Raw genomic sequence first — 27493 nt, forward strand, 5'->3', positions numbered from 1 at the left:
ATTCAGAGAATACAAAGACAGGTCTATTTCTGAAAAGCTATTAATGTTAGTCACACTATTAGTGAATTAAAAGGAGAAAATTACAGTATCTTCTCAAGAATGCAAAAAAAAATGTATTCTGTAAAATCTAATATAAATTGTGATTAAAACTCTTATCCAGGGATGCCTGGTGGCTCAGTGGTTGAGCTCCTGCCTTCTGCTCAGGGTGTGGTCCCAGAGTCCCGGGGTCAAGTCCCACATGGGGCTCCTGCATGGAGCCTGCTTCTCCTCCCTCTTCCTGTGTCTCTGCCTCTCTCTCTCTCTCTCTCTCTCTCTGTCTCTCATGAATAAATAAAATCTTAAAAAAAAAAAAAACTCTTATCCAACTTAGTTGAACAATAGAAAAGTTTTTTTTAACACAACAACATATTATTGATAGTAACAAATAACTAAAATAAAGAAGTATTCCCAATAGGATCAAGAAAAAACTAAATGTTTGTTGTTATCATTTTTATTTAATATTGTCCTTTAGTTTTTTGTTTGTTTTTGTCCTTTAGTTTCTAATCAACAAAAAAAGTTAAGTGTATAGGATTTCTGGCTGGCAGCCATGCTGAGACCCCAGCCAACAACCAGCATCAAACACAAGACATGAGTAAAGATTATTAAAAATAATCTCCAGATTATTCCAGCCTACGGCTGCCAGACTTCAGTCACTCCATCTGAGGCATATGGAGCAGAAAAAGGAAACTCTGCTATACCCTGTCTGAATTCCTAACACGCAGAAACCATAAAATATAATAAGTGTTGTTATTAAGCTACTAAATTTTGAGTTATTCACTGGAATAATGGGAAAAGATTTTTAAATTAAAAAAAAGCATAATCGTAACAGAAAAAACTAACAATTTTTAAATTTCTATACAACAAAGACATTTTAATCAAAGTGAAAAGACAAGCCACTGAGAAAAGATAGCTCCAATTGCTATAACTATAGAATAACAAATAGACAACTTAAGTTCGAAAAATGGGCCAAGAATATCAACAGGCAAATCACAAAAGAAGAATCTTAGATGACTAGTAAATGAATGAAAGATATTCAATCAGGCAATGGGAGAAATAAAAATAATGATCAGGAATCACTTAATAACCAGATTGGCAAAATTTTATGTCTAATAACATCGAATTCATTAAGGATCAAAAAGATATGAAGTTTGCATGTACTGTGTCATAGCAATTACCCCCTACGTGATGATGTTATCCAGAAAAGCCAACGACCCGCGGCAGGACGGATGTAGATGTAGACTATCCAGATGTAGAGACATCAGGGGCTCAGGGGGCCCTTGGGAGCAGTGAAAGGAATACACTGAGGGAAAGGTGGGTGTGGTCTGCTGCCAGCCATGCGGTCAGAGCTGTCCCAAGTCACAACACAGGCCTATGGACTGTGGAATGTTAACATACAACCAGCAGGGAGCAATTTGTCATTAGATAATCATTTCAAGGTGCAAATCCAATTCTAGATATACACTCTTCATAACTCCCACAGCTATGCATAAGAAGACAAGGAGAGGAATGTTCCTTTTGACATTCATAGTGAAAAATTATAAACACCCTATATATCCATTATTAGAACAGATAAATTAACTATATTATATTCATACAATAAAATACTCTTCAGTAATGAAGATGAATGACTTACAGTACATGAATAAATATAGATAAATCTGAAAAACAGATTAGTGATAAAAGCAGATTGGAAAATGATACATACAGTATAATGTTATATAAGGTTTTAAAACATGCCAAACAATACTGCATATCATATGCATGTATAGTAAAAAAGGTATACTTTCCTAGGAGTGACTAACATAAAGATCTCTTCCATGGAGAGAAGAAAGAAAAAGAATGGGGTTATGTAGGTATATATGAGGTTTCAAGTGTATCTGTTTTTATTTATGTATAATAAGTTGAACCATATGTGGCAAAAAGTTAACATTTATTAAAGCAAGGTGGTAGGTACAGTACAAACACTTTCATTGTACTATTTTAGAGTCTGTATGTTTGGAATGTTTTAAACATTTTTTTTTTTTAATTGTAAAAAAGATTGCAAGGGACCATGGAGAGTTTGGAGGTTTGAGAAAGTGAAAAGATTTGGAATCCTGATTGTAGAAAATGTACTAAATTCAGTTTATTAGAAATGAGTGATACAATTGTCAGTAAAAATACAGTAATTGTAATGCATGGAAGCAATTTATAGAAAGATTCAAAACAGTGCCATTTGAGACAGATGTTCCCTTAATACATTTAATAATGTCTATTTACAAAACATTCTACTTCAATTTCTTTGCTCTACAAAATAATTAGACAATTATATAATAATAAAAAACAAATCTCTGGGGGAGCCTGGCTGGCTCAGTCAGTGAAGCATGTGACTCCTGATCTCAGGGGTTATGGGTTCAATCCCCACTTTAAAAATAAAATCTGGGATCTCTGAGCTCAGCGGGTTTAGCACCTGCTTTCGGCCCAGGGCATGATCCTGGAGTCCTGGGATCGAGTCCCACGTCAGGCTCCCTGCATGGAGCCTGCTTCTCCCTCTGCCTGTGTCTCTGCCTCTCTTGCTCTCTGTGTCTCTCGTAAATAAGTAAATAAAATCTTTAAAAAAATAAAAATAAAATAAATAAAATAAATAAATAAAAATAAAATCTTTAAAAAAACTTTAACAAATTTCTGAAACCATAATAAATTTATACAAAAGACTATTCTACTAGCAACTTTTAAAGTTATGACTATTCTAGAAGACATATCTCTTTTCAAAGATACAGTAACTGAATGTAGAGGATTCTGAATACCAATATTTGAATGTAAAATGCTTTGATTTTATTAACTGACACAATTTAAAGGGATCTATAAAAACCCATTTATGTCTTCCAAACTCTAAACGTCAAAGTTATTGTGTAACTCCAGGCTTTACTGAAAATGGTTAGAATTAATTAGAAAACAAGGGGCAGCTGGGTAACTCAGTTGATTAAGCATCTACCTTTGACTCAGGTCATGATCACACGTTGCTGGGATGGAGTCCTGCATCGAATTTCCTGCTCGGTGGGGAGTCTGCTTTTCCCTCTACCCCTCCCCCCTGCTTGTGATCTCTCTCTCACTCTCTCTCTCTAATAAATAAATAAAATCTTAAAAGACAAAAAAGAAAACAAAAATCCACTTCTTGTAATAGCCCTGCACTTAAACAACAGAACTACAAGCTCTATTGGATCTCTCTGATTTTTAGAGTCTAAGCTTTACAATAATCATCTTCTCTTTCGAGTAATTAGAGTCAGTAATCATTCCCTATTTTTTGAGAGCAGGAAATGTGTACTGTGCATCACTGTTTTCCCAATGCTTAATCCATAATAGATGTTCAATAAATAATTATTTGTTTAATTAATGAAATGAATCTAGCCCCTAGCACAGACACAGCCTCAAAATGTCTGTAACTGATTGTACAGCCAAAGTAACCACTGTGGATCAGATCCAATTGTTCTTTCAGCTTAAGATTCTGGAAACTATTTAGAGGCCTTGTTATCCTCAGGAGTTACACTTTTTTTTTTTTTTTTTTTAGGATTTTATTTACTTATTTGAGAGAGAGTGAGCAGGAGTACACAGAAGGAGAGGCAGGAGGAGAGGGACAAGCAGACTCTGTGTTGAGCTTAGAGCCAGAATCAGGAATTAACCATGACCCTGCAATCGTGATCTGAGCTGAAATGAGGATTGCTTAACACACTGAGTCACCAGGTGCCCCAAGAGCTCTACTTTTAATACTACCCCCTAATACCTCAGAGGTAAACAAATCATTTGGATCTAAAATTCTCTTAAAGATAGAGGACCAAAAGGCAGTTCTTTTAAATTTTATGAAAATATTTTTATATATGGGAATTTCATAAGTCACAGACTAATTTTGATTCAAAAAGCTAAGATTCATTGCTAATACTCTAGGTAATATGATGATGAAGACTAAGACAAGGTCAAAAAAAAAAAAAAAAAGACTAAGACAAGGTCACTGGATTTAAAAAGGAGAATATAACCATGATGCACAAAGGAATTATTTCAATAAAGAGTAGGACAAGACAGCAAATTACTTTTTATAAATGTGATAATAATAATTATCTAGTTTAGATTTCTTATATTTAGGATTATGTGGCTGATTCTATTAAGGATTAACACCACAATAAAGAACCAATCATAATAGAAAAGAAAATTCCACATATCCATATAATATAGGCTACGCTAAAAGGTAAGTCATCAACTATTTGTTTACTATATTAAATATGCATTTTGGTAAGACAGGAACATAAAGAGCAGGACAATTTTTCTTTTTCTTTCCTAAGATTTTATTTTTAGGTAACCTCTACACCCAATGTGGATTTTGAACTTACAACCCTGAGATCAAGAGTAACATGCTCTACTGGCTGAGCCAGCAAGGAGCCCCAGGATAACTTCTTTTTTTAAAGTACAGCAACTTACTAAACAAATAACTTTTCTTTTGCTGATTTTATCCTGATTAAAGAGAAAGTATCAAAACATTTTAAGAATGTTGAGGACTAAAACCACAAATTGCAAGGTGCAAGGTGGTAGTTAAGAAGCAAAAAAAAAAAAAAAAAAATAGAACAATATCATAGGAAAAGCAAATCATACATAGAATAAAAGCTATTCTTGTACTACATTATCTACTACTAAAATAATGATGTTAATAATTATGAAACAATTACTAAATATTTTTAAAGCATGTATTATTTGTATTCGGCTTTTTCCAGGCAACTGTCCCTAATAGTGTTCATAAGAAATATAAAAATTAGGTCTATAATTCTTTTCTTTACCATTTTTAAATTATATTAAAATAAATATAAAATATACCATCTTAGTTTTAAATGTACAGTTCAGTGGTACTAAGTGCATTCACATTTTTGTGCAGCCATCACCACTATCCATCCGCATAACACCATATGTTCTTTGAAAAACACTGTTAACATCCTGATTGTGTGCAGTACAACTTAAGAGTAAAAAAGCAAAGGAGAAAGAAAGTTCAATGAGCTAATTTCAATGAATGGAACATAAAGGTGGTCACTTACAATGCAAATATTCTGTAGTATTCTGGCCTGGAATGCATAACCTGAATCTAACCATGAGGAAATATCAGACAAACCCAAATTAGGGGCATTTGATTAAAAAGAAGTGGGGGAGATATTTTCTTCAAAAACATCAGTGTTAAAGATGATAAAAAAAAAAACTATTGAGAAGTTATAGATTAAAGGAAACCAAAGAAAAATGACAATTAATTATAAAGCTTGATCCTGGACTGGCTTCTGTATTGAATGGAAGAAAAAACACAAAACATAAAAAGTAAAAATTAAAATATGCACAGGAGATTAGAGTTTTGTTAACTTTAAATTTTTCTGAAGATTTAACTAACTGTACTCATTCTTTTTTTAAAGATTGATTGATTTATTTATTTATTATTTATTTATTTATTAATGATAGAGAGAGAGAGAGAGGCAGAGACACAGGCAGAGGGAGAAGCAGGCTCCCTGCTCAAAATGGGGCTCCATCATTCATAATCCCTCTGTTGCTCCTCCTGTTTGTGCTGTCAAATAAATAAATAAAATCTTTAAAAATAAAATTATTTTATCTTACTTCTGATTTACTTTCTTCCTTGCTGTTTCATTGCTTTTTTTAGTAGTCTTTTTATGTTTATTGCTTCTTTTTTTTCCAAAGATGGCTCCACACCCAGGACAGAGTCCAGTGAGGGGCTTGAATTCACAACTCTCAGATCAAGATCTGAGCTGAGGTCAAGAGTCGGTCAGTCAACTAACTGAACCACCCAAGTGCCCCTCATTAGTTTTTAATCTTATTTTCATTTTAGTTGAAATTTTTATCTATTTATTATTATTACTATATTAGTCTCACTTTATAATGATGAGAAGGAAGCATGGTAATATGGTTAATACGAATTTTGAACACATGGACTGGAATCCTTTTTTCCATCTATTTCTGTATTACATCTCAACAAAATCTAAGCTTTAGTATATTAGAAGTTATACATTCAGACAAAAACTCATTCCCCAATATTATGTACTTGCAAAGATATCATATTTAGACTGCTGAAATAGTGTTGCTTTCTCATATTCCGTACTATCCTGTTTTGCTTTATTTAATCATTAATAAGCTCTATAAATAATATATATTATAAGAAGGTAAATTAGACTTTATATTCATAGAAGGGCTTGATGCAGGTAGAAAAATAATTTTCTGATAGAACTCCAACACTGTCTCCAGTAATTGTTTTATTGTATCCTAGCACAAATCTTGTTTATCTGTATGAAATTTTATAATCTATAAAGATAATTTATATATTTTTTCATATTACTTCTTAACATATCAATGAAGTACACAGAGCAAGTATCATCACAGAAAAGGAAATTGAAGCTTAAAGACTGATTAAATGATTTACCAAAATTATATAGATAACAAAGTGGCAGACTACAGAGGACTTAAATGCCAACATGTCCCAAACCTAAACAATGGGAAGGACTTCTCTTGGTCATGTCAGAGGGGCAAGTGAAAAGAAATACTAAAAATTGTAATGCAGAACCTAAAGCAGCACTGTGTGACCTTACTACTACATCAAAATTAAGATTATCTCTATAATTCCTGCAATAGGACCATAGGCACCTTGGCACTTCATTTTGTTTGCTGACAATAAGCAAGCATGCTCTACTTCCAAAATTTCTACTACACCAAAAATACTGAATCAGACATGACTTTAAAAGCTTTTTGTTTTAGGACAGTTGGGTGCCTCAGTGGTTGAGCGCCTGCCTTTGGCTCAGGGCATGATCCGGGAGTCCCTGGATTGAGTCCTGCATGAAGCCTCCTTTTCCCTCTGCCTATGTCTCTGCCTTTCTCTCTGTATCTCTCATGAATAAATAAATACATAAAATCTTTTAAAAAAAATAAATAAATAAAATATTTTTGTTTTGAACTGATGGTTACCAGAGTGGAGGTGGGGAGGGAAGATGGGAGAAATAGGTGATGGGGATTAAGGAGTGTACTTGTCTTGATTGAGTATTGGTGATATATAGAATTGTTGAGGCACTACACTTTACAACTGAAACTAACATAACACTATATGTTAACTATTCTGGTATTAAAATTTTAAAAAGATAAATAATTTCAAAAAATAAAAAGCTTTTTGTTTGGGGGAGGTATAAAAGAATGAACAGGAGAGCAAATAGTAAATAATACTATTATACACAGCAGTTCTGACTCTTTCAAGATAAGCTCTTCACTGAGACATTTTTTTAGCCTGAATCCTTATAACTATAATCTAGAACCAATAAAGTAAAGATCAAATGTGTTAGGAACAAGTAATGAAGACTGAAGAGAGCCACGGAAAAGACTGGTCCATGGCATGGGGATATTCTTATTCCTGCCACTGATGAAAAATATTCATTTTTGCAAAAGCACAGCTAAAGAGAATGAACATAGGCACTCCTCAGCATTCACCTGTGACCCAGATTCCAAAGAGTGGTTAGGGCTTGCTCTGATTTGGGGGTGTGGTTGGAGGGAGGATCTTTCAAGTTGGCAATATAAAAGAAGAAACGCTATAGGAAAGAAAAACACCAATCTTCTTAAGGTTTTTTTCACAGGTATAAAATAATAGCAAATGAGGCTGCAATTGTTTGCAGAGGTGATAAGGAGTTGGGAGAGTAGATGGATGGATACACAGTCTTATCAGATAAAGTGCTCTTAGAGGCAATGGGCAAATTTTCAAAACTCTCTTTCACCAAGTAGGCACTCTACAGTGGAAATAAAGGAGCACCTGGCTGGCTCATGGAGTTCGGGGTTGTGAGTCCTACACTGGGCACAGAGATTACTTAAAAATAAAATCAATCAATCAATCAAGTGGGAGTAAAAACAGAACTGGGGCCTGGGCAGGCAGTTTTTCCAAAGGTTATGAGTCTACATATGAATGCTATGGTCATAAAGAAAACAAAATAACAATCGTCAAAAACAATGATCCAGGGGATCCCTGGGTGGCGCAGAGGTTTGGCGCCTGCCTTTGGCCCAGGGCGCGATCCTGGACACCCGGGATCAAATCCCGCGTCGGGCTCCCGGTGCATGGAGCCTGCTTCTCCCTCTGCCTGTGTCTCTGCCTCTCTCTCTCTCTCTCTCTCTCTCTGTGTGTGTGACTACCATAAATAAATAAAAATTAAAAGAAAAAAAAAACAATGATCCAGTACTCCCCCCCAACCTCTTGTGCTGTTGAACAAAGAGCTAAGAGATTGAATAAACCTATATTATCAAAACCTTCAGGATACAAAATAGTACCCAGGGAAACAGGGAAAGAAGTCAAGAAGAATCTACCTGTATATTCTTAAGCAAATAGTAGGTCTTTATGAATCTGTCCTTATAAGAAGATGACTTAACCAGAAGAAAAAGCTGGATAAAAATTTTGTCATTAAAAGTCATGAAATAAACCCAGTATGTGAGAGATTAATGAAGAAAACATATACCAAGAAACAAGAATAAATGACTACTTTCTACTCCCAGGAAAATTTCACTGTATAGGTCATAAAATGAAATAAAAATAGAACGAATTAAAAATTGTGAATTTAAGTACAACCCCGGTCAAAATTCAAAGGATTATTTTCTGGGACTTGACAAAATGGTCAAAATACACCTGAAAAAACAAAAATACAGGACCAAAGATGAAAGGCCTGTCCTAGGGCAGCCCTGGTGGCTCAGTGGTTTAGCGCTGCCTTCAGCTCAGGGCATAATCTTGGAGACCAGGGATCGAGTCCCACATCGGGCTCCCTGCATGGAGCCTGTTTCTCCCTCTGCCTGTGTCTCTGCTTTTCTCTCTCTCTCGCTCTCTCTGTGTCTCTCATGAATAAAATCTTAAAAAAAAAAAGGTCTGTCCCAAGAAATATCAAAACTTATACAAGTTAGCAATTAAAATTGAGGTACTGAGGAAGAAATAAGAATATGAAAGAAACTCTTGGCTCCCTGTGCAGTGCCAAGGCAGTCAGCAAGAACCTAAGCTACTTTTGAAAGGGAGCCAAGAAAGTAGTTGATTTATTTTCTAGGAAAGATTAGTATAATGTGAAAGCATCAGCTATGTTCAATTTAAGAAATATTGGAAAAACACCAGCCACAAGTACTCAAAGAACCAAACCATATCTGATCGTCTCAAGGGTCATGTTTTTGAAGTGAGCCTTCCTGATCTACAGAATGAAGTTGCATTTAGAACTGAGGACATTCAGGGCAACAACTGACTAATTTCCTTGGCATAGTTCCTACCTGTGACAAGATGTGCTCCATGGTCAAAAAATGGCAGAGCATGATTGAAGCTCATGTTGACGTCAAGATTACTGATGGCTATTTTATTTATTTATTTTATTGTCGGTTTTACTAAAAAAAAATGCAAAAATCAGATTCAGAAGACCTCCTATGCTCAGTCCCAACAGGTCTGCCAAATTTGGAAAAAGGTGACGGAAATCATGACCCAAGAGGTGCAGACAAATGACCTGAAAGAAGTGGTCAATAAATGGATTCCAGACACTATCAGGAAAGACTTAAAAAGAAGGCTTGCCGGTCTATTTATCCACTCCATGATGTCTTTGTTGAAATGTAAAAATGCTGAAGAAGCCCAAGTTTGAAATGGGAAAGCTCATAAAGCTTCATGTTGAAGGTAGTAATTCTAGAAAAGCTACTGGAAATGAGACTACTTCCCAAGTGGAATGAGCTAATGGATATGAGCCACCAGTTCAAGAATCTGTTTAAAATTCAGACATTTAATGGTGACAAATAAGAAATCTTATTTGTCATGTTAAAAAAAAAAAAAGGAATATGGAAGAAACAATTCAAAGAATACAAAAACAGTCCTGTGAATTAATTAGTATGTATTTTTAAAGTGGTGTTTCAAATTAGTGAAGAAAGAAAGAAGTATTCAATAAATAATGTTGGGACAACCGGCTAAAATTTTGAGAGAAAAATTAAATTGGATCTCTAACTCACAATTCCAGATTTCCAAATCAGACTTAAAAAACCATTTAAAAATATTAGCAGGAATATTTTTACCACCTTAGCACAGAGAATGACCTCCTTCTAGATGTGGCATCTGTGCAGAGACTACTCAATGTTCATAGTCTTCTTTTTAGCTGGAGGATAGAATTCCATCCTCCCCCCCACCCCTGCTTGCTCACCTGTGCTTGTTCTCTCTCTAAAATAAATAAATCTTTAAAAAGAGACAGAGAGGGCAGCCCCGGCGACTCAGCGGTTTAGCGCCGCCTGCAGTCCAGGGCCTGATCCTGGAGACCCTGGATGGAGTCCCACATCAGGCTCTCTGCATGGAGCCTGCTTCTCCCTCTGCCTGTGTCTCTGCCTCTCTCTCTGTGTGTCTCTATGAATAAATAAATAAAAAATCTTTAAAAAATAAAAATAAAAAAAGAGAGATAATGAGACGTTAACATGTTAATTTCTACAGAGAATCATACATGAGAATTGAAAAATTCCCACACAGAATTTAGCAACGAGTAATTGTTATTGATCTTTCTTAAGAACTGTTTCACTGGAGTGATGGCAGTAAAAGATATACTGCAGTAGAGTGGGATAGTAACAATCATTTTCAAGTTTTCCTTCATCTCCATTCCCAGACCCTTCCAAACGTACTATTATAAACTTCAACAGGATTTCATAATTCAACAGGGCTATAATCAAGGACCACAAAGTTTAAGTCTACACATCTTTCTTATGCATCTATTCCAGTTAAAATTAACCACTCCTTTCTCTATCATCCTGCAAAACTTAGGACATCTATTTATAGATATTTATGGTTGTTATTTATGTGTCTAAATATAAACAATGTATTGCTTATATTTCTACAACATTCATCATATTATATGGTGCTTGATATCAAGCATAGAGTTATTCATGTTGGTTTCTCAAGACTCTTAAGCACAGCATCTTTCATAGAGCCCAGGCTCTAGCTAAGTACCTACAACTCTGATTTCTGATTTCAGTTACAAAGATTCAAAATCACTATGATAAATCAGAACTTCTAAAACAAAAATTAAAGAACAAGTTCAGAAAGTGAATTCAAAAGACTAAGCAGGGCAGCCCGGGTGGCTCAGCGGTTTGGCGCCTGTGATCCTGGAAACCCGGGATCAAGTCCCACATCAGGCTCCCTGCATGAAACCTGCTTCTCCCTCTGCCTGTCTCTGCCTCTCTCTTTCTCTCTCTCTCTCTCTCTCTGTGTCTCTCATGATAAATTAAAATAAATAAATAAATAAAATAAAATAAGCAAAGAATGACTGGGTTTTCCTGTGTCTATTAATTTCTATTTCAAGACAATCTGCACACAGGTGATCAATTTCCCTGGCTGTGAGCGTTTCAGTATTTTGTTTATTCTTAAGAATTCAATTAATAGTATACATGCATGATTACGCAATGAAGTTAAAAAAACTAACAATGAGTGAATGATCACTGGAATGTGGTTTAGTCACCCATCTATTCATGAAACTTGAGAATAACTATAGAAACTCCTCCGATATTGACCTTCATTATGTTTTACTTAGATTATCATTGTATAAAGTACCTGAAATAGCAGCATGATCTTTACGAAAAGTTCTGATCTTTTCAGAAAGATTATATTTCCAGAAATCATAAACTGCCTAAACCAATAGAACTCTCAGAAGTTCCCTTCAGCTATAAGGCTAACTATTGCCAAATTATTCTTAACAAATTGATACACTTCTGCCATTTTATCATTTCTATCCTATACTGTTGTATGAGAGCTTTGAACTAAATGGCATCTTAGTTCAGAATCTAAAAATCTACATGTTTATAACTTGATGCAATACTATTTAAGTTTTCACCTGCATAAGTAATTCAGCATAGAATTACAGATGGGCCCTGGACTCAGGAAGAATACTTATGTTCTTTTTCAGTATAAAAGTCTTATTAGAGCTGTGAAATGAAAGGACTGATCACAACATAAACTAAGGAAAATGTGGTAGAAAACAAATTTAAACTACCCAAGAGGAGACAGAATAAAATAAAAATGGGGGGGGGAGTCACATGGAAATTCAATTTGACAGGCATTTATTAAGTGCTTTCCATATTCTAAGCATGGTGTTATGCATTAAGAATATAAAGGTAATGAGCAGCCCGGGTGGCTCAGCGGTTTAGCGTGATCCTGGAGACCCGGGATCAAGTCCCACATCGGGCTTCCTCCATGGAGCCTGCTTCTCCCTCTGCCTGTGTCTCTGCCTCTCTCTCTCTCTCTCTCTCTCTCTGTGTGTATCTCATGAATAAATAAATATTTTTTAAAAAAGAATATAAAGGTAAATAGATTGAGGAATTCATTAACTTGGAAATGCTTAACAAGTCTTCAGCCAAAAATAGGCAAACACTCAAATGCCCCAAATGAGATAAGTAAAATTGCTGTTAAGGTTGAACCACAACATTTGCCATTAATTAATTTACTAATCTCTCTGTGTCTGAGGTTCCTAATTTGTAAAATGGGGAATTCAGACTGCAGATGCTCCACTCCTAAAATTCTAAGAGTCAAAACCATGTTGACAGACTAGAAATTGGGAGAGTAGGCCCAAATCTACAAAAAGTATAAAAACGTGATCATGAAACCCTCATAGTGATATCAGTATGTACTTAAGAATATCAAAATTTCAAAAGATAAAATTGTAATATGGATATGTAAGTATGTATTTTGGATACAAAATCTTCAAAAATACATCCACATCTAGGAAAAGAATCCCTACATCTTCCTTCATTCATAGGAATTGTTTTTAGACTAAAGTTAGGAAGATACTAGGCTGAACTGTGCTCTCTAATAAATAAATAAAATCTTTAAAAAATCAGAACTTACTAAATTCTTGAAAATCAAATAGCTTCAAAGTATTAACAATTCATAAATTGAATTATACTAATGGTATATACTGAGAAGCTCAGGAAAATCTGGCTGACCCTACTGAGTATAGAAAATCTGAATTTGAATCCTGGATTTACCATACACTAGCTATGTAATCTTGGGCAAGTTACTTAAACACATCACAGTTCCCTCAACTATAGACTGGAACAGATGTAGGGTCTATCTCAAAGGATTCTTGTGAGGATGAAATAAATATATGCCACTAATAGCATAATACCAGTATAAGCAAAACATTGTAACAGAAAATTTATACAAAAAAACAAAAAAAAACAAAAGTGGTCATTAAATGGGGCACCTGGCTGGTTCAGACAGTGGAGCAGGTGATGCTTGATCTCCAGGTTGTGAGTTTGAGCCCCATGTTGAGCGTAGAGTTCACTTATAAAAAAAAGTGGCCATTCCCTAAAAATATATTACATCTGATTAATAATCAAAGATATACAAATTTGAACAATTCTGAGTCATTATGTACCAAACAGATTATCAAAGGTTTAAAAAAAAAAGTATCCAGAATGGAGTAAGATGTGGTAGCAAGTACACTCTCATATAATTTTAGAGAGATTATAAATTGTTACCATTGTTTGGAAAGCTGTTTGGCAACAAGTACCAGAATTCTGATCCAGCAATTTCTCTTTCAGGAATTACACTATAAAAATAATCACAAGAGCATAAAGCCAAATCTACAAAAATGTTCAAGTGGGAACTATTCATAATTTGGAAAACTTTGAACCCATCCAAAATGTCTATTAATGAGCATTAATTAAATTAGGATATATCCATAAAATGACTTTGTACTCATTAAGAAGTAATTTATATTCTCTATATTCACAAGAAGTGCTCTACAACATACTTTCTTGAGTAAAAGGGAAAATAACAAGTCAATAGAGTATGACCTTGTATTTATAAATGTATGCGTATATACTTACCAAGAAGAAAGTTCAATATAACTACAGTGTTAAAGGGCTTACCTCAAAAAAAAATAAAATAAAATAAAAATAAATAAAAAAAATAAAATAAAATAAAAAAAAAAAATAAAGGGCTTACCTCCAGATAGAAGGATTTTAGGTGCCTTACCTTTCTTGCATAAATTCTTTATGTATTACTTAAACTTTCTATAAGACTATGCATTATCTTTATGATCAGAAAAAATCTATTTTCATTCTTTAAATAAATTTTAAAAACTATTACAAAAAAGAGAAAAAATTTAAAACAATTACAGAATTAAAAGAGGAATATCAATTCCTCCCCCAATGATTGTTTTCATTACACAAAATAACTGATCTAAGCAAACATTATATGAGCAAAAGAAAACATACTTTGAATTGTACCCTAAGATTAGAGGACTTGACAACTCAAAGGAAGGCAAAAGTAAGCCCATTATGGCAAAAAAGATTCAACAGTATCTCTATTTTAAAACATATCTAAAATGACTAGAGTCCTCCAAAATACTATAAGAAATAAAACTACTAACCTTAATGAGAAAAAGAAAAGTAAAATAAATAGCTAAGAAATTTACTAGGCACGATGAAACTTAATACCTCTTTTCAAGTGACTCTTACTCTTAAAGTAGCTGAAAGAATTACTCAAACATGAGAAAGGAACTAGTTCATTTATCAAGAAAAGCTGTATCAAGTGGTGCCTGGATGGCTCAGTTGCTTGTCTCTTGATTTCCAATTTTGTTCATGATTTTCATGGTCGTGAGATCAAGCCCTACGTCAGGCACCATGCTCAATGCAGAGTCTCCTTGAGATTCAAATCTCTCTTCTTCTCCCTCTGCCCCTTCCCCAACTCTTTCTCTCTCTAAATAAATAAAATCTAAAAAAAAAAAAAGATAGAAAAGCTCTATCAACCTGACTGAAAACTAAATTGTCTTCACATGTCACTAATTACCTGTCAAGATACTCCATGCTGATAAAAAAAACACCCTAAAAACATACAAACACTAACTTTTCCTAGTATCAATACACGAAAACTGTTTTTTCCTTATAAAAAATTTTTGTGCTTCACTTGCCTATTTGAATTCAGGAAAAAGTATTAAGTGAAGATTAAATTCAAAGCATCAGGAGCAACATGGAAAAACAGTCAAGAAACTGTGAGCATAAAAAAAAAAAAAGAAAAAAAAGAAACTGTGAGTATAGTTCTAATTTTCCATTTACTCAGTCTCAGTTTCATTATAAGTAAAATAAGAAGATTGACTAGAGCTCCAAATAAATTTAATGGAGCATCAGTGATATGACATGCTCTTTGGAAGAATTACATGCTTCATGAAAGTAAAGGTTCTATTGGTGAAATAAGTTCAGGAAATTCTACACACCATTTACCCTCTCTGAAGAATCATAATGCACTGTAGAACAGAAATATCTAACTTTGTATAACCCACCATTTCTCACAATTAGACAAATGAAATGTGTATCAATAGAGGAATAATTAAAAGATTTTACCTCATAGCATGATTTTTACAAAGACATCCTATATACTGATACAGTAGAGTTCTGGGACACAAGATAAGAAAGATAAACTACACAATAATACATATATTAACTAGTTTTTGTGTATATACGTAGTCATTCATATGCATTTAAAAAGGTCTAAAAAGAATACACAGCCTAGGTGGCTCAGTCGGTTAAACCTCTGACTCTATTTCAGCTCAGGTCATCATCTCAGAAACCTGGGATCAAGCCTTGAGTTGGGCTCTGCTCTCAGTGGTGAGTCTATTCAAGGATTCTCTCTCCCTTCCCCCTCCCCCTGCTTATGCATGCACTCTCTCAAAAATAAATAAATCTTTAAAATATATCTTCCTGCAATAAAAACAGGAAGCCAAGAAGAAAACATATATAAATGCACTAGGGAAGTTTCACACTATTTAAAGTGAAACTTTTCATAACAGAGATATATTGATTGGCTCTTCTATAAATGTTAAACTTCATGCATTTTTTTATAACATGATATATCTCCAGGTTACTGAATTAAAGATTTATAAGAACATTCACTGAGACTTTCCTTTTTATTTTTTTTTATTTTTTATTTTTTTAAAGATTTTATTTATTTATTCATGAGAGACACAGAGAGAGAGAAGGGGGCAGAGACACAGGCAGAGAGAGAAGCAGGCTCCATGCAGGGAGCCCGATGTGGGACTCGATCCTGGGTCTCCAGGATCACACCCCAGACCAAAGGCAGGCGTTAAACTGCTGAGCCATCCAGGGATCCCTTGAGATTTTGCTTTTTAAAAGTACAAGTTAAAAAAACTTAAATGCTCATAATAATCAATAGTTAAATGGCAAAATATCAACTCAAGAAAATTTTTCAGTGTTATCTATTTTGTGAATTGCCTACATGATTTCCTAAGAATTTTGAAAGATAACAAAATAATGTGTATAATTATGTAGAATACATAGCAACAAAAAAGTACCTATGAACATAAGGGGAAGAAATCTAATGTGTAATTCAATATGTAATTCTGTTATGATTATACCTGTATAAAGTGAGAAGTATATTGTCTTATAAATAGAACAGGTGTCATACAACCATGTGTATGAAATACTGAAGAAACAGACACTATGGAATGAGCACTGGGTGTTATACTATATGTTAGCAAATCGAACTTCAATTAAAAAAATACAAAAAAAGAGAAAAAAAGAAAGAGACACATGTTACAGCACTTGCCTCTTAAGAGTAAAGACAAGTAAATCAATTTTAATAGTACGAGATTCATTTATTCCACCCACAAAAAAAAAACAAAAACAAAAACAAAACGTATCCAGGGTCTACTATGTACCAAGTGCTGTCTAGATGCTATTCATCAGGAGGAAGAAAAACAAAACAAAACAAAAATAATAATTTTTGCCTTCATTAGGAGAGAAAACTACAATAGAAATATTTGAAGGCCATCAGTGCCAAGGGAAGAAATACAACACAGAACAGGATAAGGAGTGCAGGGAGTACAGGGAGGAAGGTTTGCAATTTCAGTTAGGGTGTTAAAGTCATGCAGAAGAATACTTTGGACCAAATGCTTTGAAAGAGCTGAGAACAACCCATAGGGTTATTTGAATGACTGGGAAATGCCAATGTTTTAAGGCAAGAGTTCATCTGTTACGTATACAAGAAACACCAAGGAGTCTAATGTAGCTGGCCCAGAGTAAACTACAGGAAATGTAGTAAGAAGTGGCATGAAACTGGGAAGGGGCCGTAAGGAAGTTATGTGGGGCCTTGTAGGCCACTGGTAAGACTCTAAGTCATACAGGTTGGCTGGCTGGTTACTCGCTTGTACAGATTTTAGGTTCACAGCAAAATTGATAGGAGGGTAGAGAGTTCTCTGGCCCCATACATACATACCTGTTATCAAAATGCTCCATCAAAGTGGCACATTTGTTATAATTTATGAACCTACACTAACACATCACTATCATGCCAAGTCCATAGTTTACATTAGGGTACACTCTTGAAATACATTCTATGGGTTTGGACAAATATATAATAATGACATGCATCTACCAATATAACATCATACAGAGTAAAATTGTCCTAAAATTCCTTTGTGCTATACCTAATTCATTCCTCCTACCCTTCTAACCTCTGGCAAACACTGATCTTCTTACTATCCCCAGTTTTGCCCTTTCCAGAATGTCATATACTTGGGAGTCATACAGTCTGCAGCTTTTTCAGATTAGCTTCTTTCACTCAATAATAGGCATTTAAGATTGCATGTCTTTCCATAGCTTGATAACTCATTTCTTTGTAATGCTGAATAACAGTCCATTTCTGGATTATTTATCCATTCACTAAAGGAGATCTGAGTTGCTTCCAGGTTTTGGTAATCATGAATGAAATTTCATCCTTTTTTGTGGACATGAGTTTTCAACTAATCTGAGTAAATGACAAGGAGCATGATTGCTAAAATGTATGGAAAGAATATGGTTAATTTTGTAAGAAACTGCCAAACTGTACTCCCAAGTGGCTGTACCATTTTGCATTCCCACTAGCAATGAATGAGTTTCTGTTGCTCCACATCCTTTCCAGCATATGATGTTGTCAATGTTTCAGATTTTGGACAATCTAGCAAGTGTGTAGTAGTATCTCATTGTTTTAGTTTGAATTTCTCTCATGACATAAAATGTAGCACATTTTCACGTATTTATTTGGTGAGCTGTCAAGATCTTTGGCTCCTTTTAAAATTAGGTTGTTTTCTTATTATTTTTAAGAGTTTTTTGTATACTTTGGATAATGGTCTTTATCAAAAGTGTCTCTTGCGGGCAGCCCCGGTGGCGAAGCGGTTTAGCGCCGCTTGCAGCCCAGGGCGTGATCCTGGAGACCCTGGATCGAGTCCCACATCAGGCTCTCCACATGGAGCCTACTTCTCCCTCTGCCTGTGTCTCTGCCTCTCTCTCTCTCTCTCTGTCTGTCTCTATGAATAAATAAATAGATTAAAAAAAAAAGTGTCTCTTGCAAATATATTCTCTTATTCTGGATCTTGTCTTCTCATTCTCTTGTAATTATCTTTCATAGACCGAGTTTTTAATTTTAATGAAATTGAACTTAATAATTCTTTCATGAATCATGGTTTAATGTTTTATCGAAAAAGGCATGACCATACCCAAGGTCATCTAGATGTTATCCTATGTTATCTTCTGGAAGTTTTATAATTTTGCCTTTTCATTTTTCAGTCTGTGATTCATTTTAGGTTAATTTTTATAAAGGATGTAAAGTCTTCATCTAAATTCATTTTTGCACATGAATATCCAGTTATTATAGCACCATTTTCTGAAAGCACTATCTTTACCTCATTTTATTATTGTTTTGCTTTGTCAAAGATCAAATTGATTATATTGATGTAGATCTACTTCTGAGTTTTCCAATCTGTTCCACTGATCTATTTGTCTATTCTTGTGCCAATACCACACTGTCTTGATTACTGTAGGCTTATTGTACATTTTAAAGTTGGGTAATGTCAGTCTTCCAACTTTAACACTGAGAATATTAAATCTGAAATCACTAAAAAACTATAGGTATAGGTGCCCCAAAAGCAGTTAGTATGAAAGATGGAGTTCAGGGGAAATAACTCCAGGCTTATATATTTATTCCATTAGGAAAAAGAAAAGGTCCTTCTCAAACCTTCCAAAAAAAAATAAATAATAGAAAAGGAGTAAGGAACAATCCAAAATTCATTTTATGAGGCCAGCATTACCATGATAATGAAATCAGACAAGGAAGAAAATTACAGTCCAACCTATCTGATAAACAGAGATGCAAATATCCTCAACAACATATTAACAAATCAAAATCAATATATTAAAAAGGAACATACATCATGATCAGGGGGAATTTATCCCTGGGGTACATGGATACTTCAATATCCACGTATCGGTCATGCAATATACCACATTAATAAAATGAAGAATAGGCGTCATATAATTATCTCAATATATGTGGAAAAAGCATATGACCAAATTCAACGATTTATGATAAAAACTTTCAACAAAATGGGTATAAAATGAATTTTCTTCAACATAATAAAGACCATATATGACAATCCCACAGCAAACATCGTTCTCAACTGTGAAAAGCTGAACATTTTCCCTCTAAGATCAGGAACAAGACAAGAGAGAGATACATATAGCAATTCTCCCTATTTTATTCCACATAGTATTGGAAGCTCTAGCCAGACCAGTTAGGCAAGAAAGAAAAATAAAAGGCATCCAAATCAGAAATGGAAAAGTAAAACTGTCTCTGTTTGCAGATGACAAGATATTAAAAATAGAAAATCCTAAAGACTCCACCAAAAAACTACTAGAAGTAACAAATGAATTCAGTAAAGTTGTAGGATATAAAATCAATATACAAAAAGCTATTTAATTTCGATACACAAATAACTATCACAAAGAGAAATTAAGAAAACAAACCATTTTTAACTACAACATAAAAGAAAAAAAAATCCTAGGAATTAATTTAATCAAGGAGGTGAAAAACCTGTACACTGAAAACTGCAAGACACTGAAGAGGATATAAATAAATGGAAAAAAAATTCCATGCTTATGGGCTGGAGGAATTAATATTATTAAAATGTCCATACTGCTTAAAGCAGCCTACACATTCGATGCAATCCCTACTGAAATTCCAACAGCATTTTTTTACAGAAATAGACCAAATAAATCCTAAAATTTGTATGGAACTACAAAAGACTCCAAATAGCCAAAGCAATCTTGAGAAAAAAGAACAAAGCTGGAGGGATCACACGTCCTGATTTCAAACTGCATTATAAAACTATGGTAATCAAAACAGTATGGTATTGGCATTAAAACAAACCAAGACACAAAGATCAAAGGAACAAAATAGAAAGCCCAGAAATAAATTCATGCATATACTGTCAACTAATCTGTGACAAAGGAAGCAAGAATAAACAATGGGGAAAGGATAATCTATGTAATTACTGGTATTAGGAAAACTGGATGGCTACACGAAAAAGAAAGAAACTGGATCACTGCCTTACATCATACAAAAAATCAACTCAAAATGGATTAAAGACTTGAACATAAGACCTAAAACCACAAAACCTCCAGAAGAAAACATAGGTGACATTGGTCTTAGCAATCATTTTTTGGATTTGACACCAAAATCAAAGGCAACAAATGTAAAAATAAACAAGTAGTACTAAATCAATCTAAAAACCTTCCATATAGCAAAGGAAACCATCATTAAAAAAAATGAAAAGGCAACTTACTGAGTGGCAGAAAATATTTGCAGATCATATATCTGATAAGAAATTAACATCTAAAATATAGAAAGAACTCCTACAACTCAATAGCAAAAAAAAAAAAAAACTGATTAAAAAATGGCAGAGGATCTAAATAAACATTTTTTCAAGAAGAGACACAGATGGTCAACAGGTGCTCAATCAACATCAATGATCATCAAGATTATGCAAATCAAAACCACAATGAGGTATCACCTCACATGCCTTAGAATGGCTATTATATAAAAAATAAGAAATAACAAGTATATACAGAAAAGGAAACCCTCTATGGAAAACAGTATGGAAGTTCCTCAAAAAATGAAAAGTAGAACTGCCATATATGATCTAGCAATTTTAATTCTGGGTACTTGAAGAAGACTAAAAATACTAACTCAAAAAGATATATACACCCCCAGATACATATGTTCACTGCAGAATTATTTACAATAGTCAAGAAGCAACCAAAGTATGCATTAATGGATGAATGGATAAGGAAAATGTATATTTTTACAATGAAGTATTACTCAACCATAAAATCGAAATACTGCTATTTGTAACAAAATGGATGGAACTTAGGGCATAATGCTAACTAAAATAAGTTAAAGAAAGAAAAATACCATATGATCTCACTTATATGTAGAATCTAAAAAAGAAAGAAGAAAGAAAGAAAGAGAGAAAGAAAGAAAGAAAGAAAAGAAAAGAAAGACTCATAATACATACTGAGGACAGATCGATGGTTACCAGATGCAGGAGTGGGGGAATAGGTGAAATGGGTTAAGAGGTCAAAAGTTACAAACTTCCAGTTATAAAGTAAATTAAGTCATGAGATGTAAGGTATAGCATGGTAACATGGATAGTAAATTATATTGCATATTTGAAAGTTGCTAAGGGAATATATCTTAGAAGTTTTCATTTCAAGAAAAAAAATTTGTTAACTATGTGTGGTGATAGATGTTAATCAGACTTAACGGGGTGATTATTTCACATCATATATGAATATCATTAAACTAATATAATGTTATACATCACTTATACTTCAACAGAAAAAATATCTCCTTAAAAAATGGAATATGCAACTTTGGCATTTCAATGTTATCTAAATCCAGGGGGTAGAATTACTTCACCAAGAGAGTGATTATAGTGAAGGAACAGTAGTTGTGCAAGGAGTAAGGCCTGGGGCATGGATGGAGACATGAAGAGAAACAGCGAAGAAAGGGAAAATAGAAAACTAGGCGGAAAAACAAAATATGAAGTTGTGGAAGGCATAAGAAAACAAAAAGTTTAAAGGAGGATAGAGTGATAAACTTGGTTAAATGCTACAGGTTTAGTCAAGAATGTGAGAACTAAGAACTGACTGAAGTCACAGAAGTCATCAGGGTCACTGACAAGAACACTTTTGTGGAGTTGATGTGAAGCAAAAGCATGACTTAAGTCAGATCAAGAAAGAACAGGAGGAGAGGGGAGGCTGGGTGGTTCAGTCAGTTAAGTGCCTAACTCTTGGTTTCAATTCAGATCGTGAGCTCAGAGCAGTGATCGCAAGGTCCGAAGATGGAGCCCCCATATCAGGCTCCCCGCTCTTCAGAGAGTTGGCCTGGATTCTCTCTGCCCCTTCTGACTTTGTATGTGTGCTCTCTCGCTCTCTCTCTCTCTCTCAAATAAATAAACCTTAAAAAAAAAAAAAAAGAATTGTAGGAAAGTATTATAGGTAGCAAATAAAATTCTGCTAAGTAAAAAGCAGAGAATTTATGGCAATAATGAAGGAAATGAAAAGAAGGATCCTTTTTTCTGAGTATGTTGTGGTAATAATCCAAGAAAGGGAAACATAATGATGCAAAAGGGAGATGTGATAATAAGACGAAGCAACTATAGGAAAACAACAGGAATTATATCCATCTAATAAAACCCCAGGTTGGAGTATGAGAGAGCAGAAAACTGAGTGTACTGGGGTTGACCTCAGAACTAACGCTGGGCAGATCCTCTTGAGATAGCTCTCAAAAATGATTTGACTTGATGATGGGTTGGGTAATAAATACTAAGCATATTGAACAAAGAAGTTCTTGTAAAGGCAAAAATCTTATTGGCAATTTTTTTTTTCTCTTTCCAATTGGCCATCAACCAAATTTCACAAAGTAAAAGGGGCTTAAAAACATTCCTACAAAAAAGTCATGGGTTGATTATGCTAATGGTCTGAATGTGTGTGTAACCCCCAAATTTATGTTGAAATTCTAAACTCCCAATGTATTAACATTAGAAGAGAGGGCCTTTGGGAGGTGATTCAGTTGGAGATAGAGCTCTCATGCAAGGAATTGGGGCCTCTTAGCTCTCTTGGTCCCTCTAACATTGATGACATAGTAAGAAGATGGCTACACTCTATGACCACAAAGCAGGCTCCCACCAGACTCGGATTCTGCTAGGATCTTGATCTTAGACTTCCCTGCCTCCCAAATTGTGAGACAAATTTCTATTGTCTATAAGCCACCCAGTCTACGGTATGCTGTTACAGCAGACCAAACAGGACTAAGAGTAGAAAAGTAACAGAATCACAGGAAATGACACAAAAATACCAAAGCTGATGCTTTTGCTCCTAGTTATCAACCATATTATGCGGGGGGGGGGGGGGGGGGGGGGGGGGGGGGGGGATATCTCTACCAAAATAAAGAATTTAACAATAAACTTCTTATAATATGGATATCTATTACTGTTTGTTTTTTTTTTTAAGATTTTATTTTATTTATTTATTTATTCATGAAAGACTGAGAGACAGAGAGAGCCAGAAACAAAGGCAGAGGGAGAAGCAGGCTCCATGCACCGGGAGCCCGATGTGGGACTCGATCCCGGGTCTCCAGGATCGCGCCCCGGGCCAAAGGCAGGCGCCAAACCGCTGCGCCACCCAGGGATCCCAGATATCTATTACTGTTAACAACTATCATCCTAAGTGTTCAGTATACCTTGAGAAACTGGCTCATAATTTAAAGCCTTCACTTTTAGCAAAATATTTTAAGATATTTTTATATCATCTTTATCTCATCTTATTTTTATTTTATTTTTTAGTATATCATATATCCTACATAAATATACTAGAATATTAGTAAATATATAATTCATAAACAATAAAATGACAAAAAAATATACACACACACACATGCACATATATAGGTGATCTATGCTCCCAACACATTTTTACTGGTAGAGAAGCACAGTCAAAACAGCTCTAAAAAAACATACAAAACACCAGAAAAACAGTTCAAAGACCATTAATATATAAGACTGGAGCCTAAAAATCATGTAGTCTAAGAAAAATTTCTCAACCTTTAAAGTGAACTTGATTTAAAGACAATACTAAGGGGTGCCTGGCTAGCTCAGTTGGTACAGAGTGCAACTCTTGATTTTGGTGTTGTAGAGATTACTTGAAAATAAAATCTTAAAAAAAAAAAAAAGAGAGCGAGACAATTCTAAAAGAAAAGAAACCAGGCAAAAGCAACTACTGCTAATCACCCACTTAAAAGAAAACAAGTAAATGCTCTTTGAAAACAGGGGTACCTGGGTGGCTCTAACTCATTAATTGGGCTTAGGTTGTGATCTCAGGGTCATGAGATCAAGTCCCGAGTTGGGCTCTACACCTAGTGTAGAGTCTGCTTAAGGATTCTCTCTTTGCTCCCCGCCCCCGGCCCACTCTCACTATCACTCACTCTCTTTCTCTCATAAATAAATACAATGTGAAAAAAAATGTCTTCAAAAACAAAAACACTGCCCTTTTGGGAATACAGGCATACTTTGTTTTGTGCTCTGTTGTACTTCACAGAGCATGTGTTTTTACAAACTGAAGGTTTGTGGCAACCTTGCCTCGAACAAGCTATCGGCACCATTTTTCCAACAACTTTGCGTCTCTGTGTCACAATTTGATAATTCTTGAAATATTTGTTTTTTTTAAGATTTTATTTATCTATTCATGAGAGACAGAGAGAGAGAGAGAGAGACAGAGAGAGAGAGAGGCAGGGACACAGGCAGAGGGAGAAGCAGGCTCCATGCAGGGAGCCCGATGTGGGAATCGATCCCAGGTCTCCAGGGTCACACCCTGGGCTAAAGGCGGCGCTAAACTGCTGAGCCACCCAGGCTGCCCAGTTTTTCTCTTTTTTGAGGAAGGAGATAAACCAATTTTATTGTCCATTACTATGTTATACAAGAATCTAGGAATAAGATTTGTAGAGAATAAATGGGTAAATAAGAGGGCAATGGAAATAATTTAAATTTGAATTATTCTCCGTGATATTACAATGAAAACCATCCCAAAATATGTGTGTGAGTGGCTTCAGAATAGGTGTGTTCCCTGGCAAAACCTGCCATAAATTTAAGATGTTCAATGTTTTGTCTGCTCTATGGCCCTCGATAAAACTTTTTGGGATCTTCGAGAAAAAGAATGTTTTCCCATTGCTCCAGGGCTGTGCTGAACTCTACTCTTTTGCAAATGTGTTATCCACCCCTGAGCCTGCCAGGAAATCCATCAAGGGATCATGTAAAGCCCAAACCAGGGGATTGGTGTTGGGTGTCCTTCCCCTCAGGCTCACCAATGGACCGAAAGCTCATTTTTCTGAGGGAGAAGATGTCACTTTTGTCCTCCTCTTCTTGCCCAAGCTCATCTTCTAGATAGTGACAGTCCAGCAACAGAGCCTTCTTGCCACCATTCTTTATAACATTAACCCTGAAATTGGGAATGGGTGTCCGTTCAGGCTCCTGCTCTTCAACTCTGCCCTTGTGAGGGCTCCTCCTCCCCATCAAATGTTGGCAGGATGCTACTGTTAATGTTTAAAGTGACAACAAATGATCTCTAGCAACTTTCCCAGCTACTTTGGCTTCTGTCCCATTCACTTCCAGCTTCCAACCTCCAGACATCTTGAAGAGAGACTTCTTCTGCTTCTGTCTCTTCTCTTCCTCAATTTCATCACTCAGTAATTCAATAAAAGCTCTGTCCCCCTGGGTTTGCAGCATGCTGCAGCTATAACCCCAGGGTGCTCAAGAGTTCAGGAGGCTCAAGCAGATCCAGCCCATTTGGGGGCAGAGTGCACCATGAAAGTCCCAATGAAAGGCCTCAAGTGCTCCATGGAAAGCCCACACGGACTGCAGCAGAGGCTGAGGCAGCAGGGTTGGACTGGTTGCAGAGTCCCAAGCTGGGGGGCTGCACTGGGGATGCAGACATGTGTAGGCATGAAGGTTGACCCACGCAGAAGATCCTAGCCAGTACCCCACTGGAAGTCCTCTATTTCAAACTTTTTCATTATTATTAATTTTTTATTATTATTTATTTATGATAGTCATACAGAGAGAGAGAGAGAGAGAGAGAGGCAGAGACACAGGCAGAGGGAGAAGCAGGCTCCATGCACCGGGAGCCTGACATGGGATTTGATCCCGGGTCTCCAGGATGGCGCCCTGGGCCAAAGGCAGGCGCCAAACCGCTGCGCCACCCAGGGATCCCCATCATTATTTTTATATTTGTAATGGTTATCTGTGATCAGTGATCTTTGATGTTACTATTGTAATTGCTTTGAGGGGCCATGAACCATGCCCATGTAAGACGATAAGTTTTATAAATGTTTGATGTGTTCTGATTGCTCCACTGATGGATCTCTCCCCCCAAATTGGTCCTCCCTATTCCACAAGACAGAACCATACAAAAATTAGGCCGATTAATAACCCTACAGGGCAGCCCCAGTGGTGCATCAGTTCAGCGTCGCCTGCAGCCCAGGGTGTGATCCTAGAGACCCAGGATTGAGTCCCACATCAGGCTCCCTGCATGGAGCCTGCTTCTCCCTCTGCCTGTGTCTCTGCCTTCTTTCTCTCTCTGTCTCTCATGAATAAAAAAAAAAAAAAAAAAAAAAAAAAAAACCTACAATAGCCCCTAAGCGTTTAAGGGAAAGGAAGAGTCACAATCTCTTTCTTTAAATCAAAAACTAGAAATGATTAAGCTTAGTGAGGAAGGCATGTTGAAAGCTGAAACAGGCCAAAAGTTAGGGCTCTTGTGCCAAACAGGCAAATTGCGAATGCAAACAAAACATTCTTGAAGGAAATTAAAAATGCTACTCCAACGACACATAAATGATAATTTAGTGAAACAGCTTTACTGCTGTTATGGAGAAAGTTTTAGTGGTCTGGATAGAAGATCACACCAGTCATAAAATTCCTTGAAGCCTAAACCTAATCCAGAACAAGGCACTAACTCTCTTCAATTCTATGAAGGCTGAGAGAGGAGAGGAAGCCGCAGAATAAAAGTTGGATGCTAGCAGAGGTTGTTTCATGAGGTTTAAGGAAAGAGGCCTTCTATCTCCATAACATAAAAGTGCAACATGAAGCATCAAATGCTAATATAGAAACTGCAGCAAATTATCCAGAAGATCTAGCTAGAACAATTAAAGAAGGTGGCTACACTAAACAATAGATTTTCAACGTAGACAAAATAGCCTTCTATTAGAAGAAGATGTCATCTAGGACTTTCATAGCTAGAGAAGAGAAGTTAGTGTCTGGCTTCAAAACTTCCAAGGACAGGTTGACTCTTGTTAAGGACAAATGCAGCTGATGACTTGAAGTTGAAGCTAATGCTTATTTGCCATTCCAAAAATCCTAGGCCCTTAAGAATTATCCTAAATCTATTCTGTGTTCTAATGGAACACAAATGGAACAACAAAACCTGGATGACAGCACATCTATTTACAACATGGTTTACTGAATATTTTAAGCCTACTATTGAGACATATGGCTCAGTAAAAGAAGATTCCTTTCAAAATATTACTGCTAAAAAAAAAACAAAAACA

General features: G+C 35.5%; 1 protein-coding gene and 2 pseudogenes across 1 annotated transcript in view; 1 reads left to right on the forward strand and 2 right to left on the reverse strand.

Moving 5' to 3' along the window:
- Positions 1–27493, reverse strand: part of BAZ2B (bromodomain adjacent to zinc finger domain 2B) — a 293190-nt gene that overhangs the window by 240621 nt on the left and 25076 nt on the right. The gene's annotated exons all lie outside the window — the stretch shown is intronic.
- LOC119867783 lies at positions 2090–9801 on the forward strand (annotated as a pseudogene).
- Positions 25001–25940, reverse strand: LOC100687789 (annotated as a pseudogene).

Source organism: Canis lupus, chromosome 36 (genome assembly GCF_011100685.1).
Source record: "Canis lupus familiaris isolate Mischka breed German Shepherd chromosome 36, alternate assembly UU_Cfam_GSD_1.0, whole genome shotgun sequence".
Taxonomy (NCBI): Eukaryota; Metazoa; Chordata; class Mammalia; order Carnivora; family Canidae; genus Canis; species Canis lupus.